Source organism: Oryctolagus cuniculus, chromosome 12 (genome assembly GCF_964237555.1).
Source record: "Oryctolagus cuniculus chromosome 12, mOryCun1.1, whole genome shotgun sequence".
In the NCBI taxonomy this organism is placed as follows: Eukaryota; Metazoa; Chordata; class Mammalia; order Lagomorpha; family Leporidae; genus Oryctolagus; species Oryctolagus cuniculus.
Window position 1 is genome coordinate 108,152,432 of NC_091443.1, and position 12,968 is coordinate 108,165,399.

Genomic DNA, 12,968 nt, shown 5'->3' on the forward strand with positions numbered 1-12,968 from the left:
GAGCCCCACGGCAGCCCTAGCCCCAGGCTCCAGTGAGAACCCCTAGTCTGTGCCCCAGGGACCCCAGAGAGCAGAAAATGCCTGCTAACCCGCGCAGCTGATGTGAGGAGGCCCAGGGGGTCCACAGGGAGGACAGGCCACAGCAGGAGAGAGGCTGGGGCTCAGCCCCCTAGTGTGGCCACACCGAGCAAATGACATCAGATGTGGCAGGCTATACTGGGACAGCACTCGCGCTAACAAGCCCTTGGCCGCCTCCCTGAAGTTCAGATACAACTGGACACTTGTGCTTTTTCTGGCAACCCTGGCCCCCACCCCATCCCAGTCCTGGGAGACTTGGCACCGGGCAGGGGACAGATGCCCTTTCTCAGGGTCTATGGAGAAGAACACTGTCCCCAGGGCTGGGAGAAGCTCCCCCCACCCCAGAGCCGGACAGCGCCATTGCACAGTGGGCAGAGTCCACAGCCGAAGGCTGGCAGGTGGGCACAAGTGAACCATAGATGGCAAGCAGGTGAGAGCCAGGCCAAGGCTGCAGGGACCACTTGGAGGCCAGCAAGGTGGCCATCCCCATGGAGGCTGGGGCCTTCAGACCCCACACTATGCCCCCCACCGCTGCCCTGCCAGGGGCTTGCACACCGAGGGCCAGCCTGGCTCAGGGGACCCGGCCCTCTCACCCCTTGCCCTTCCAGCCGGCCTCCCCTACCTGGTCAGACGGCACCGGGAGGCAGATGGGCCTCTGGAGGCGGGGGCGTGGCAGCCTGGCCGTGGCCCAGCATGCACTGTGGAGACAGCAGGAGGTCAGTGCAGGCCAGCATGGGGCTCCCAGCTACCCCGGGCACTGCGGGGCCCACTGCTGCCTCCCCCCAGTCCCCTGGAGCGGTCAGCCCAGGACTGACCCCCAACCCAGAAGCAAATGCCCCTGCCAGGGGCTTTAGGCCCTGGCCACGCCCCCTGCCCACTCACATCCTCCCCAGTTCTCTGCAAGGTTTGTTCAGGCACAAATGCACCGCGGGATGACCCAGCCCACCCTGAGGTTCCCATGCTGCCCGTCACTTCCTGTCCTTAGCTCCCAGCGCCCCCTGACCCAGAAGGTCTGGCTCTGTCCCCCTCCCCCACAACACTCTCAGCAAAGTGTGCGAGGACCCCGCCTGTGCCCCACCACTCCTCCCGCCTCAGCCTGGGGACTAGCCCCCACCCCTCCGTTGGCAGCCCTTCTCTCCCGGCTCCCTGGCCCCCCAATCCGTGCTCACCCCCTGCCATGTTCAGCGGCACCCACCACACCCAGGAAGCCCCTAAACCTGGCCCATAGGGTGCTGTGAAGCTGCTCCCCCATCCGCGGCCACACGGGGCGCCCTGCCGGCCTCTTAGCTCAGGGGCCTGGTCAGAGCGCTCCCTGCCCTGTGCCAGGGGCTCCTCCTTCCACAGCCCACACAGCCCCCACCAGCCAGGTGTACTGAGGGGCCACGCACCTGCAGTTCTCTGCTCTTTCCTGGACACAGGTCTGCGTGCACGCTGCGGGGAGCCTCAGCGGCCATGGTGGCAGAGAACAACTCTACCCCCACACCCCACGTGCTGTGCTCACCAGCCCAGCCCCCAGCCCCGCACAGCCCCTGGTTCTCCCCGTCCCAGGGTGTCTGCAAACGCAGCACCTACAGGAGCCCCGAGTCTGGCTTTGGGCACCCAGCACGGCGCAGTTAAAAGTTCTCTGTGCTATGTCCTAGACCCAAATGTCCTTCTTTTTCAGGCCTGAGTAGTATTCCACTGTTCAGCCATTCACCAGCTGAAGGGCATCAGGGTTGTCTCCAGGTGTTAGAGACTAACTAAAGCCACTGAAAAGACCCACGTGTGGGGTCAGCGCCGTGGCACAGTGGGTTACGCTGCAGCCTGTGAGGCCAGCATCCTGTATGAGTGCCGGCTCACGTCCCGCTACTCTACTTCTGACCCAGCTCCCTGCTAATGCACCTGGGAAAGCAGTGAAGACGGCCCAAGTGCGTGGGCCCTGCACCCACGTGGGAGGCATGAGTGGAGCTCGGGCTCTTGCCTTCAGCCTGGCCCAGCCAGGGCCACTGCAGCCTTTAGGGGGTAAACCAGCGGGTAGAAGATCTCTTTCTCTCACTCTCTGTAACTCTGTTTTTAAAAATAAACAAACACCCAAGTTTTTGTGTGATACAAGTTTTGATTTCTCTTGGCTAAGTACCTATCAGGAGGGCTGAGTAGAAAGCACACTTGTAACTTTCTAAGAAGCGCACGGCCGTTTCCGTTTCCCTAAGTGGACACACCATTTGTCATTCCCGCCAGCAAAATTTCCACCGGCTGCTCTGTGTCCTTGCCCAGCACTTGGTATTGTCAATATTTTTAGTCGAGTGAGGAATGGACATTAAAAAAAGATTTACTTATTTATTTATCTGAAAGGCAGAGCAATAGAGAGACAGAGAGGGAGAGACTCAGAGACATCTTCCATCCACTGGTTCACTCTCCAAATGGCCACAACAGCCAGGGCTGGGCCAGGTGGAAGCCAGGAGCCAGGAGCTCCATCCGGGTCTCCCCAGGTGGGTGGCAGGGGCCCCAGCACTTGGGCCATCTTTTTGGGGTTTTCCCAGGAGCACCTGCAGGGGGCCGGATCAGAAGCAGAGCAGTGGGGATTAGAACTGGTGCTGACGTGGGATGGCAGCATCTTTAACCTGCTGGGCCAATGGCCGCCCCAGGGACAGGCACTTAGAACAGCAGTAGGGACAGCGGGGGGTCTGGCTCCAGCTCCTGACTCCAGCCTCCTGCTAGTGCAGGCCCTGGGGGAGACCTGGATGGAGCTCCTAGCTCTGGGATGCAAACTCAGTCCCACCTTGGCTGCTGTAGGCATTTGGGGAGTGAACCAGTGGATGGGAGCGCTCCCTCTCTTCTCTCTGCACCTCTCAAAAAGACTTAACTTTAGAAAATCAATGCAGTGCTATGTCATGATGTCTCAGTGTGGTTTTCATTCGCATTTCCCGAATGACTAGTGGTGTGGCACCTCTCACGTGCCTCCGTATTTTTTTCATCCGATGACTATTAGAAATTATCACGGACAGCAATTATTTACCTGTTTGCTTTCCAGGTCCGCTTCAAATGTGAGAGCAGAAGCCTGGGCACTGACCCCATCCCAAAGCACCGCAGTGGACGCTGACAGAGGGGGAGCTGCGCCGGGAGCTGGCACTGCCCAGCCCCGTCTGAGCACTTTACAAACCCTGACTCACTGGGTCCTCACAGCTGCCCGAGAACAGACGTTACCCACGCTCCCCCTTAGGAGAAAGCCGAGGTGGAGGGAAGCCACGGGCCCCAGCTCAGGCGGCAGACCTGGGGCGAGCACGCGTAACCAGGACGCCTCGCAGCCCACCACAGCCGCTGCACACGCACCTGCCCAGGTGGTGAAGACGTGGCCTCCAGCAACCTCCCCCCAACCCCCCGCCATGCCCCAGTACACGGAGCTCGCGGGCAGCAGCTTCTGGAGGGCGGCTCTTGGTTTCCCCTCCATAAAGCCGAGCCCGTCCTCATCCTCAGTCCGAGTCTCTGCTGAGGATGGGGTGGAGACGGAGGTGAGGCGGAGGCCGACCCGGAGCCGGGGTCTCCTTCTCAGAGCTTCCCCAGCCGGCCCCCAGGTCCCCCAGGCGGAGATGAACAGGCAGCGTGTTCCGTCCTGAAAGTGTTCTCTGAGCCGGCGCCGCGGCTCACTAGGCTAATCCTCCGCCTTGAGGCACTGGCACACCGGGTTCTAGTCCTGGTCGGGGCGCCAGATTCTGTCCCAGTTGCCCCTCTTCCAGGCCAGCTCTCTGCTGTGGCCAGGGAGTGCAGTGGAGGATGGCCCAGGTGCTTGGGCCCTGCACCCCATGGGAGACCAGGAAAAGCACCTGGCTCCTGGCTCCTGGCTCCTGGCTCCTGCCATCGGATCAGCGCGGTGCACCGGCTGCAGCGCACCGGCCGCGGCAGCCATTGGAGGGTGAACCAACGGCAAAGGAAGACCTTTCTCTCTGTCTCTCTCTCTCACTGTCCACTCTGCCTGTCAAAAAAAAAAAAAAGTGTTCTCTGAACGCCAGCACGGGTCCTGTGCACCCCGGCCCTCCCACCCCCCGACAATTAACTGGGACATCCCAGAAGCCCTGGCCGATGGCCCGTGAACGAGAGTGACGCTTGGCACTGCTGGGCCGAGACACGTAGGGTCCAGTGGGCGGCCTTTTCCTCTTCTCCACCGCGTGCGCCAGATGCCTGGGTCCCCAAGTGACCGTGTGGCCCGCTGCCCACCCCCAACCCTGGGCAGGTGCTGTGAGCTCCCGCGGCAAAGAGGCAAGGAGGGGAGCGTGTTGACCGAGTGCCAAGGGCTCCCGAGGACTTGGTACAGTACAACCTGGCCCACCGGGCCCCTGGGTGGGGCACTGACCCGGCTGCACTTGGTTCGAGCACCCCTTTGGGTGCTGGCACTCAGCCCCACGTGCGGCTTCTAACTAAGACTTCGGTCCCGAGGTTGACCGGGGGGGGGGGGGGGGCCTCCAGGCCCTGCAGGGGGACCTGCCAGCAGGAGACAGCAGAGGGAGCTGGGGCCGGGCCAGCGTCTCTGTGATGCCCCAAGGTCGGAGCCTTGGCCTGCATCCGACGGCCTGAACTTGGCTCTGTGACACAGGCCGGGTGTCTTCAGGGCTTTGCTCTTGACTGGGGTCTGAGCAGCTCTCAGAAACGCAGCCACCGTGACGGACAGCTCGCGGGGGGGGGGGGGGGGAGAAGCCCCTCCAGGCCTCAGAGCAGCAAGCGACAAGGAGCTGCCAGCTCAACCGCAGCTCCTGTTCGGAACACTTGACTCCGGCAATTGTCACCTCCAACGCTGCGTGCTCCCTCGGGACTGCACAGGGGCTGGGGAGAAGAGGGAGCCCCTCACGGTGATGCAGGGAACGCCCTGGGTGCTATCAACACCCCTGCCACTTCCCCAGACAGTAAGACTGGGCTGCAGTGCACACGCGCGCACACACACACACAAGCAGACATCCTACAAGGCTTCTATTGTGCAGGCTTCCCGGGAAACTCAAGGCGTTTCCTGACCCCGTGAGCACTAGACTGATGCCAATGCTTCTCCATGTGCATCCCAGGGACTTTCTGGTTTTGAACTTCAGTCAGGCTGCATGGCACCCTGCAGGGGTACTGGGACGTGCTGGGAGAGAGGGCTTGGGTTGGAGGCAGGGGCGGGGGACCGGCGCTGTGGCATAGCGGGTTAAGCTGCTGTCTGCAAGTGCCGACATCCCATATGGGGGCCGGTTTGAGTCCTGGCTGCTCCATGTCCAATCGAGCTCTCTGCTAATGCACCTGGGAAAGCAGGGGAAGGTGGCCCAAGTGTTTGGGCCCCTGCACCCATGGGGGAGACCTGGAAGTAGCTCTTGGCTCCTGGCTTCAGTCTGGCCCAGCCCTGGCCATGCGACCATTTGGGGAGTGAACCAGCCAATGGGACACCTCTCTCTCTCTCTGCCTCTGCCTCTCTTCCTCTCTGTAACTCTGGCTTTCAAGTAAATAAATACATAAATCTTTTTAAACAAAGTGGAGAAAGGGGCAGGTGTTTGGTGTAGTGGTCAAAATACCACCTAGGACACCCGCTTCACACATCACAGTGCCTGGGTTTGAGTCGCAGCTCTACTTCTGATCCAGCTCCCTGCTGGTGCACCCTGGGAGGCAGCAGGTGATGGCTCAAGTACTTGGGTCCCTGCTGCCCATGCACAAGACCCAGACTCCTGGCTTTGGCCTGGCCCAGCCCCAACTGTTGTGAGCATTTGGGGAATGAACCAGTGGATGGAAGATCTTTGTCTCTGTCTCTTATCTTTATCACTGTCTCCCTGCCTTTCAAATAAAAATAAATAAATAAAACATAAAGTGAAGAAGCCAGCAGAGCCGTCACAAAGAGCACTCTCCGGGGTGGGCGTCTGGCGCAGTGGGTAAGATGCCACCGAGGCCGCCTGAATCCGTCTGGGACACTTAGGGTTGATTCCCGGCTCCACTTCCGATTCCAGCTTCCTGCTGATGCTCACCCTGGGAGGCAGAGGGTCCCTGCCACTCACATGAGAGACTGGACTGAGTTCCAGGCTCCTGGCTACGGCGTGACCTTGACTCAGGCATCTGGGGGAGTGAACCAGTAGATGGAAGATCTCGTCTGTCTGTTTTTACCTCCGTCTCTCTGCCTTGCAAATAATAAATAAATAAATAAAAATGTTTGTAGGGGCTGCGGCTCAATAGGCTAATCCTCTGCCTGCGGCTCCGGCACCCCGGGTTCTAGTCCTGGTTGGGGCGCCAGATTCTGTCCTGGTTGCCCCTCTTCCAGGTCACCTCTCTGCTGTGGCCCGGGAAGGCAGTGGAGGATGGCCCAAGTGCTTGGGCCCTGCACCCGCATGGGAGACCGGGAGGAAGCACCTGGCTCCTGGCTTTGGATCGGTGCAGTGTGCCTTGGCGGCAGCGGCCATTTTGGGGGTGAACCAACGGAAGGAAGACCTTTCTCTCTGTCTCTCTCTCTCTCACTGTCTAACTCTGCCTGTCAAAAAAAATGTTTTTAGAAAAGGAACCCTCTCTCACGGGCTCTGGGATGCAGAGCGTGAGGGACACAACGCAGCCCTGTGAGTGCACTTCGAAAGGCTCTCGCCTCTGTGGTGCAAACAAAAATCCACGCAGGACTTCGGGGAGTCTTTGGAAAACGCAGGTCGTGGCATGCGCTTCAAACCTGAGCTGCACCAAAATACACTTCTTCCAATTCCACTGCTTCACGAACTTTCTGAAGGCCCCAACAGCCCCTCCCTCCCCGGCCCGAGACTTCCTCTGCGTGAAGGCCCCCATGCGTGGGGAGGGTGGTGACTCCTGTGTTTTGAAGGGCTTTGGCAAAGGAATCGCTTCTCACTGGACTCCGTGCACTGCTGGCTGTGTTCCTGCCCATGCAGGCTGACAGTGGCCAGTGCCAGAGTCAGGGCTGCAGAGCGGCTGGGGGCCAGAGGGGAGGGGTCAGCTGGCCTGGGGTCAGCTCAGACCCCCGGCTCCAAAGGGCACCTGGATGCCCTCACTCAAGGAGGAAGAGGACTCAAATGTGGACGTGGCTGTCCAGTTGCCAGCTCCTGGGCTGAGTGCCCAGGCTCGGGGAGGTGCACCTGGACACAGGGGGACAGGCTCCCCTGAATGGTCTTTGCCAAGTGACCAGGCTGTAGTCAGTCCCCTGTCTGCAGGGACTGTGGGCCCGAAACAGGGCCAAGGCTCCAAGGCCCTTGTGGAAGGGGGATCTGGGAGCTGAGGATGCACTGGAGTGGGAAGGGGTGAGGCGCAGAGGGAGGGCTGAGAAGACACTGGGCAAGGGTGAGGGCGTGAGGGCCTTCATCATCCTGGCCACCACCATCGCCATCACCGTGTTGGATGGGGCCCTGGAGTCTGTTCTGGCCCCAAGAGCTGACTCGCCCATGTCCCACAGGAGGAGGGCAGGGGTGCTGTGTGTGTGTGTATGTGTGTGTGTGAGTGTTGTACGTGTGAGTATGAATGTGTGCGTCATGTATATGTGTGAATGTGCTTGTGGGTGTGCAAGAGTATTGTGAGTACATGCGTGTTGTATGTGGGTGCTGTGTCTGGGTGTGTGTGTGTTGTGTGTACGTATGCGTCTATATGAATATGTGTGCATACGTGGTGCATGTGTTTGAATGTGTGTTGTATGTGCATGTGTGTGAGTGTGCATGGATGTGTATGAGTGTGTGTGTGCGTGTGGCTCCTTGCACACCGGCCCTTGGCAGAGACGAGCGGATCCACATGGAGCCACACGATCCCCAAGCACGTGCCTCTGCACACACGTGTGCGTGCCAACGTGTGCTCACACGCACGCGTCCCCCGAGCCCAGCCCAGGCAGTGTCCTCCCCAGCTCCGCGCACCCCAGCTCCCCCAGCTCCCGCGCACCCACCACAGCGCCGCCAATCCCGGAGAGCGTCTCGAGGCTCCTCTTCTCCGCAGCTCTCCGCTGCCCCCGCCGGGGCACAAGGGTCTCAGATGCTTCTGCTCCCCTTCTCCCACCCAGTCCCAAAGCTGACCTCCTCCCGCCCCAGCAAACCCCGCAGGGGGCTGCCCGCTGGCTGGACATGCCACCCCCAACCCGAGGCTGCACGGAGGAAGCTGGCGGGTCTGACCACGTGGAGGCCACAAACTGACACAGTTACAGAGAACAAGAGCAGGGAGGGAGATGTTCCCACACCAGACAACAGCTGCAAAATCCCAAGAATACTAACAGCTCCTTTATCTCCGTAAGAGAACCGTCCAGAGGAAAGGGGAAAGTCGAGGAAGCGACGCCGGCGCCACCCCGAGCACGCGCGGCCTCCCAGCGGGAAGCCGGGTGGTTCCGGGTCTGTGTGCTTGGTGGGCAGGCTGCTGCGGGGAAATGGGCCTGCTCGGACACCGGGCAGGAGCAGAAGGAGGCCCCGCACTGTGGAAGAGCAAGGTGGCCGCTCACGTCTGAGCCGAACAGGCGGACCTGCCCCCAGCACTACACAGCCCGAAATCTGCCCCGTGGGAACGCTCACACAGTCAGCAAGACGTGGAGATCCACAAAGAGATGGTCTCCGAAGTGTTAGTGCCGAGAGAAAAGCTGGGAGCTGGCACGGTGGCACAGTGGTAAAGCCGTCGCCATGGCGGCATCCCATGTGGGTGTCTGTTCGAGTCCCGGCTGCTCCACTTCCAATCCAGCTCCCTGCTGATGCACCTGGGAAATCAGCAGAAGATGGACCAAGTGCTTGGGCCCCTGCACCCACGTGGGAAACCCAGATGAAGCTCCTGGCTCCTGGCTTCAGATCAGCCCAGCTGTGGTCACTGCAGCCGTCTGCAGAGTGAACCAGCGGATGGAAGAGCTCTCTCTGTGTCTCCCCCTCCCCCGTCTCTCCAAAAAGTAACTCTTTCTCTCCAAAAGCCAGGAGCCAGGAACTCCATCTCGGCAAGAGGCCCAAGCGCTCGCATTGTTATCTGCTGCCTCCCGGGGCCTGCATTAGCAGGAAGGCGGATGGGAAGCTGAGTCGAGACTGGAACCCCGGCATCCTAACACGGGGTGCTGGCGTCCCATGAGCCCACATGCCAGCCCCACACAGAGTGGGACAGCAGTGTTGGAGAGAAGTCAGAAATTAGCCATCGTGTGTGGCTGGTCCAAGGAACGCATGGCACCTGTGGATGGGAGCGCAGCAGCCTCGGAGCAGCCCCGTGTCCCACACTCAGAGTCCTGCCCGCACCGTGATAATCTTCCAGGGGGTCCCAGCCTCCCCCCAGGCAAAGCTCCCCAGGAGAACCCTCTCTGTCCAGTGCCAAGTGGGCTACCCTGTCTGATCACCCTGGGTGGCGAAACCTTCCCAGCCCTCCCCCAAGGAACGCACCCTGGAGGAGTCTCCTCTGCCCGTGCCGGGTGGGCTTCCCAGCCTGATAGCTCTGGGCAGTAGAACACCCTGGGAGGAACTTCATCTCACTGTTGCACCCCCAGCAAACCCTGTGCCCCAGAAAAGAGGGCAGGCAGAAGCAGAAACAGTGGGGAGACCTGGACCCTGCCCCTCTCAAACCCAATACGAATGGCGGGGTGCTCTCTCTCTCTCTCTGATTCCATCCAGAGAGACACCCAGCCGACTTGACGGCTGCCCTGCCCCACGACACCCTGCTGCCCTGCCCACCGCTCCCCTCCGTCTCCCGGCTGAATTTTCTCGCCGTAGGCGGGCGCCGCTCTTCCCGCCGGCCCCACTAACGGAAGCGCAGAGGTCTCCTGCTTTATAGGACACACTGCTGTGTCATCACAATTTTTTGGCTTGAACAAATATGAGGGTAGCTCGAAAAAGTGTGTGGGAAATGGAACTAGAAGATAAGTCTGTTTTGCTGCAAAAAAAAAAAAAAATTTGAAACCCACGCCTACCGGGTGTCTTCAGAAAGTTTGCAGGAAATGCATAGTGTGAAAAAAAACTGCGTGGAATTCAAAATTTCTCCACCGAAATCAACTTAATCTTTCCATCCCGTTTTCCCATGAGTTTTCTGAGGTTTCCTGGTTTTGTTCTGTGGCAGGAGTGTGGAAGCTTTTTGGGTATTTCAGAAATTTATAATATCGTTCACGGGCCACACAAAATTATCAACTTAAAAATCAGCTGGCTGGGCCGGCGCTGTGGTGTAGCGGGCACAGTCCCCACCTGCAGTGCCGGCATCCCGTATGGGTAGTGGTTCACCTCCCGGCTGCTCCACTTCCGATCCAGCTCCCTGCTAACGCACCTGGGAAAGCAGCAGAGGACGGCCCAAGTGCCTGGGCTGCTGCACCCACGTGGGAGACCCGGCTGAAGCTCCTGGCTGCTGGCTTCCACCTGACTCCACCCTAGCTGTTGTAGCATTTGAGGGGTGACCCAGTAGATGGAAGACCCCTCTCTGTCTTTCTGTAATTCTGCCTTTCAAATGAATAAATAAGCCTACACACAATAGTAGGCCTGCTGTGGAGTACTGGATTGCAAGTCCCACCTGCCGTTGCCTTGGCAGGGCCGGATCGCGTGACTCCGCGGGCTGGACGCTCCCCACGCCTGCTCTGCGCCTCTGTCCCTTTCCTGCCTCCTGCACCTGGCGTTTCAAGTCGCTCCTCACATGTCGCCCTCCCCAGAAACTCGCCCGAGCACCCCCCACAGTCCGGCTTCATGGGGCCACGGCTCCTCTTGGTGACAGAGGTCACTATGGCCTCACGAGGCACCCTCTCAGGGAGGCTCATCTTCACCTAACAGCTGGGGAAACTGAGGCATGGGGCGGTTACCGCAGCTGGTCATCAACAGAGCAGGCAAGAAAGTGCCCCCTACAGCCCTCCAGCCAGCTTGGCACATGCACCTGAGCCTGCTGAGACCTGCCTGTGAGCCCCAGGCCCAGGGCTGGCCTCGTTCCTGCACCCAGACCCGAGCGCAGCCAGGGGGAGCAGTGGGAAGGCTGCTGGGGCCCGAGTCTGGCCCCAGCCCCACCCAGCAGCCAGCCAGAGCTGGCATCCACGCAGCCGCAGGGACTCGGCCCAGAAGGAGGAAGGGGATGTGGGTGACGGAGGTAGGGGTGGGGAGTGCAGGGCTGCGGGGAAGGAGTCACAGACTGACAGAGCACAGCGGAGAGCGGGGCATGCTGGGAGTCTTCGGAGAGAGATGGAGGGAGAAGGAGCTGCGGCCCATCCAGCAAGGGAGGGGAGCGGATTGTGGGGGGAGGCTCGGGCCCAGGATCGGAACACAGTGGGCAGCAGGTGGGCTCTGGTACCTGCAGACCGAGACCTGGAACCCAGGCAGGGGCGCACCGGCCAGCAAACCTGTGTGGACATGTGCCCCTCCAGGCCCCGCCCCAGGGAAAGCAGTCAAGGCTGTCCTTGTGTTTAAAGTGTGAACTCAGGGGCAGGTGTTCAGCCTGGCGGTTACGACACCCGCGTGCCTGGGTCTGACCCCAGCCCCGGCCCTGGCTCCTGACTCCAGCTTCCTGCTGGGGTGGCAGTGGTGTCTCTGCGACTGCATTCCTGCCACCCGCCGGGGAGACCTGACCTGAGTCCCCGTGACACGAGCAGGGTCTCGAGTTCCCCAGGTGGGTGGGGGGCAGCTGACTGGGGGGCGGGGCTTGTCCGGGCCACTCAGGAGGGGCCAGGCCGTGGAAGAGGATGAGGGAGTGTGAGGGAATCCAGACACGTGGATGCCAGACAGGACTGGGGACCAGGAGGCCTCTGTCCTGGGCCCTCTGCCCCGCCACAGCCACCACCCTCGCCCTGCTCTGCGGACCCCCGCTGCAGCCAAAACCCTCGCCCTGACCCAGAGGGCCGGTCTGACCGGCCGGGTTCCACCAGGGCCCAGCCGGGCTCACGGTGCAGGTGGAAGAGCCGAGAAGAGAAGACCTAGACCTAGACTGGCTCAGACCTACAGCGGGTTCGCTCCCAGGACCACAGGTGCAGGCTGGAGGGTGGCCGGGCCGGGGACATGCACGCGCCGAGCGGCCTCACACACGTGCCCGCGTCCATGCTGCCTCTTCCACAAAGGCTGTCCTTGTGAGACGTCCACCTTCCCACAGGTGAGTCCCTGGGGTCTCAGCCAGTTCTCGGAAGACACAAGAGTGTCAGCTGTCAGCCCAGGCCCTGTGCCCGCCCCCTCGCCTCACGGTGCCGACTCAGCCTCCTCCCTGGTCCCGCCTCCCACCTGCTGCCGGAGAAACACTCTCAACACAGCTCCACGGCCCCTGCGGCCCCCGGGCCTCTCCCCCTCAGCGCTGATCACTGGGTGCTGTCATCACTTGTTTGCCCGTCACCTCCCCCACCGGCCCTGTGGGCAGCGACCACATCTGATTCATCCCAGCCATTCTGGAGCCCAGCGTGAGGCCTGGCACAGGAGTCCTGCCCACAGGCGGCAGAGCCAGTGTGGGGACCGATAAGCGGGGAGGTTCCTCCTCTCCCCCCACTCAACACCTGCCTTCTCTGTAGCCATAACAACAACGGGCTCAGCGTGGTGCTGGGATCAGGGCTCCATGTAGGACCGGGACCACGGTTCAGCCTGTCCAGGATCAGAGCTCAGTGTGGAGCTGGGATCAGGGATCCGTGTAGGACCGGGACCACGGTTCAGCCTGTCCAGGGTCAGGGCTCACTGTGGAGCTGGGATTAGGGCTCCATGTAGGACCGGGACCACGGTTCAGCCTGTCCAGGGTCAGAGCTCACTGTGAAGCTGGGATCAGGGCTCCATGTAGGACCGGGACCAAGGTTCAGACTGTCCAGGATCAGAGCTCACTGTGGAGTTGGGATCAGGGATCCATGTAGGACCCAGGACCACGGTTCAGCCTGTCCAGGGTCAGGGCTCAGTGTGTAGCTGGGATCAGGGATCTGTGTAGGTCCGGGACCAAGGTTCAGACTGTCCAGGATCAGAGCTTACTGTGGAGCTGGAGGGAGGGCTCAGTGTGTAGCTGGGATCAGGGATCCTTGTAGGACCAGGACCAGGCTCAGGGCTCAGCAT

The 12,968-nt window shown here is 60.9% G+C and overlaps 1 protein-coding gene across 5 annotated transcripts in view; it reads right to left on the minus strand.

Moving 5' to 3' along the window:
* The window catches only part of LINGO1 (leucine rich repeat and Ig domain containing 1), a 161,887-nt gene that overhangs the window by 45,850 nt on the left and 103,069 nt on the right, over positions 1-12,968 (minus strand). The window contains exon 3 of one of the 5 annotated variants that reach the window (XM_070054642.1): positions 701-776. The exons of the other annotated variants lie outside the window; for them this stretch is intronic. The gene's annotated coding sequence lies outside the window, so the exon portion shown is untranslated. The remainder of the gene's footprint in view (positions 1-700; positions 777-12,968) is intronic. 5 annotated transcript variants of the gene reach the window in all.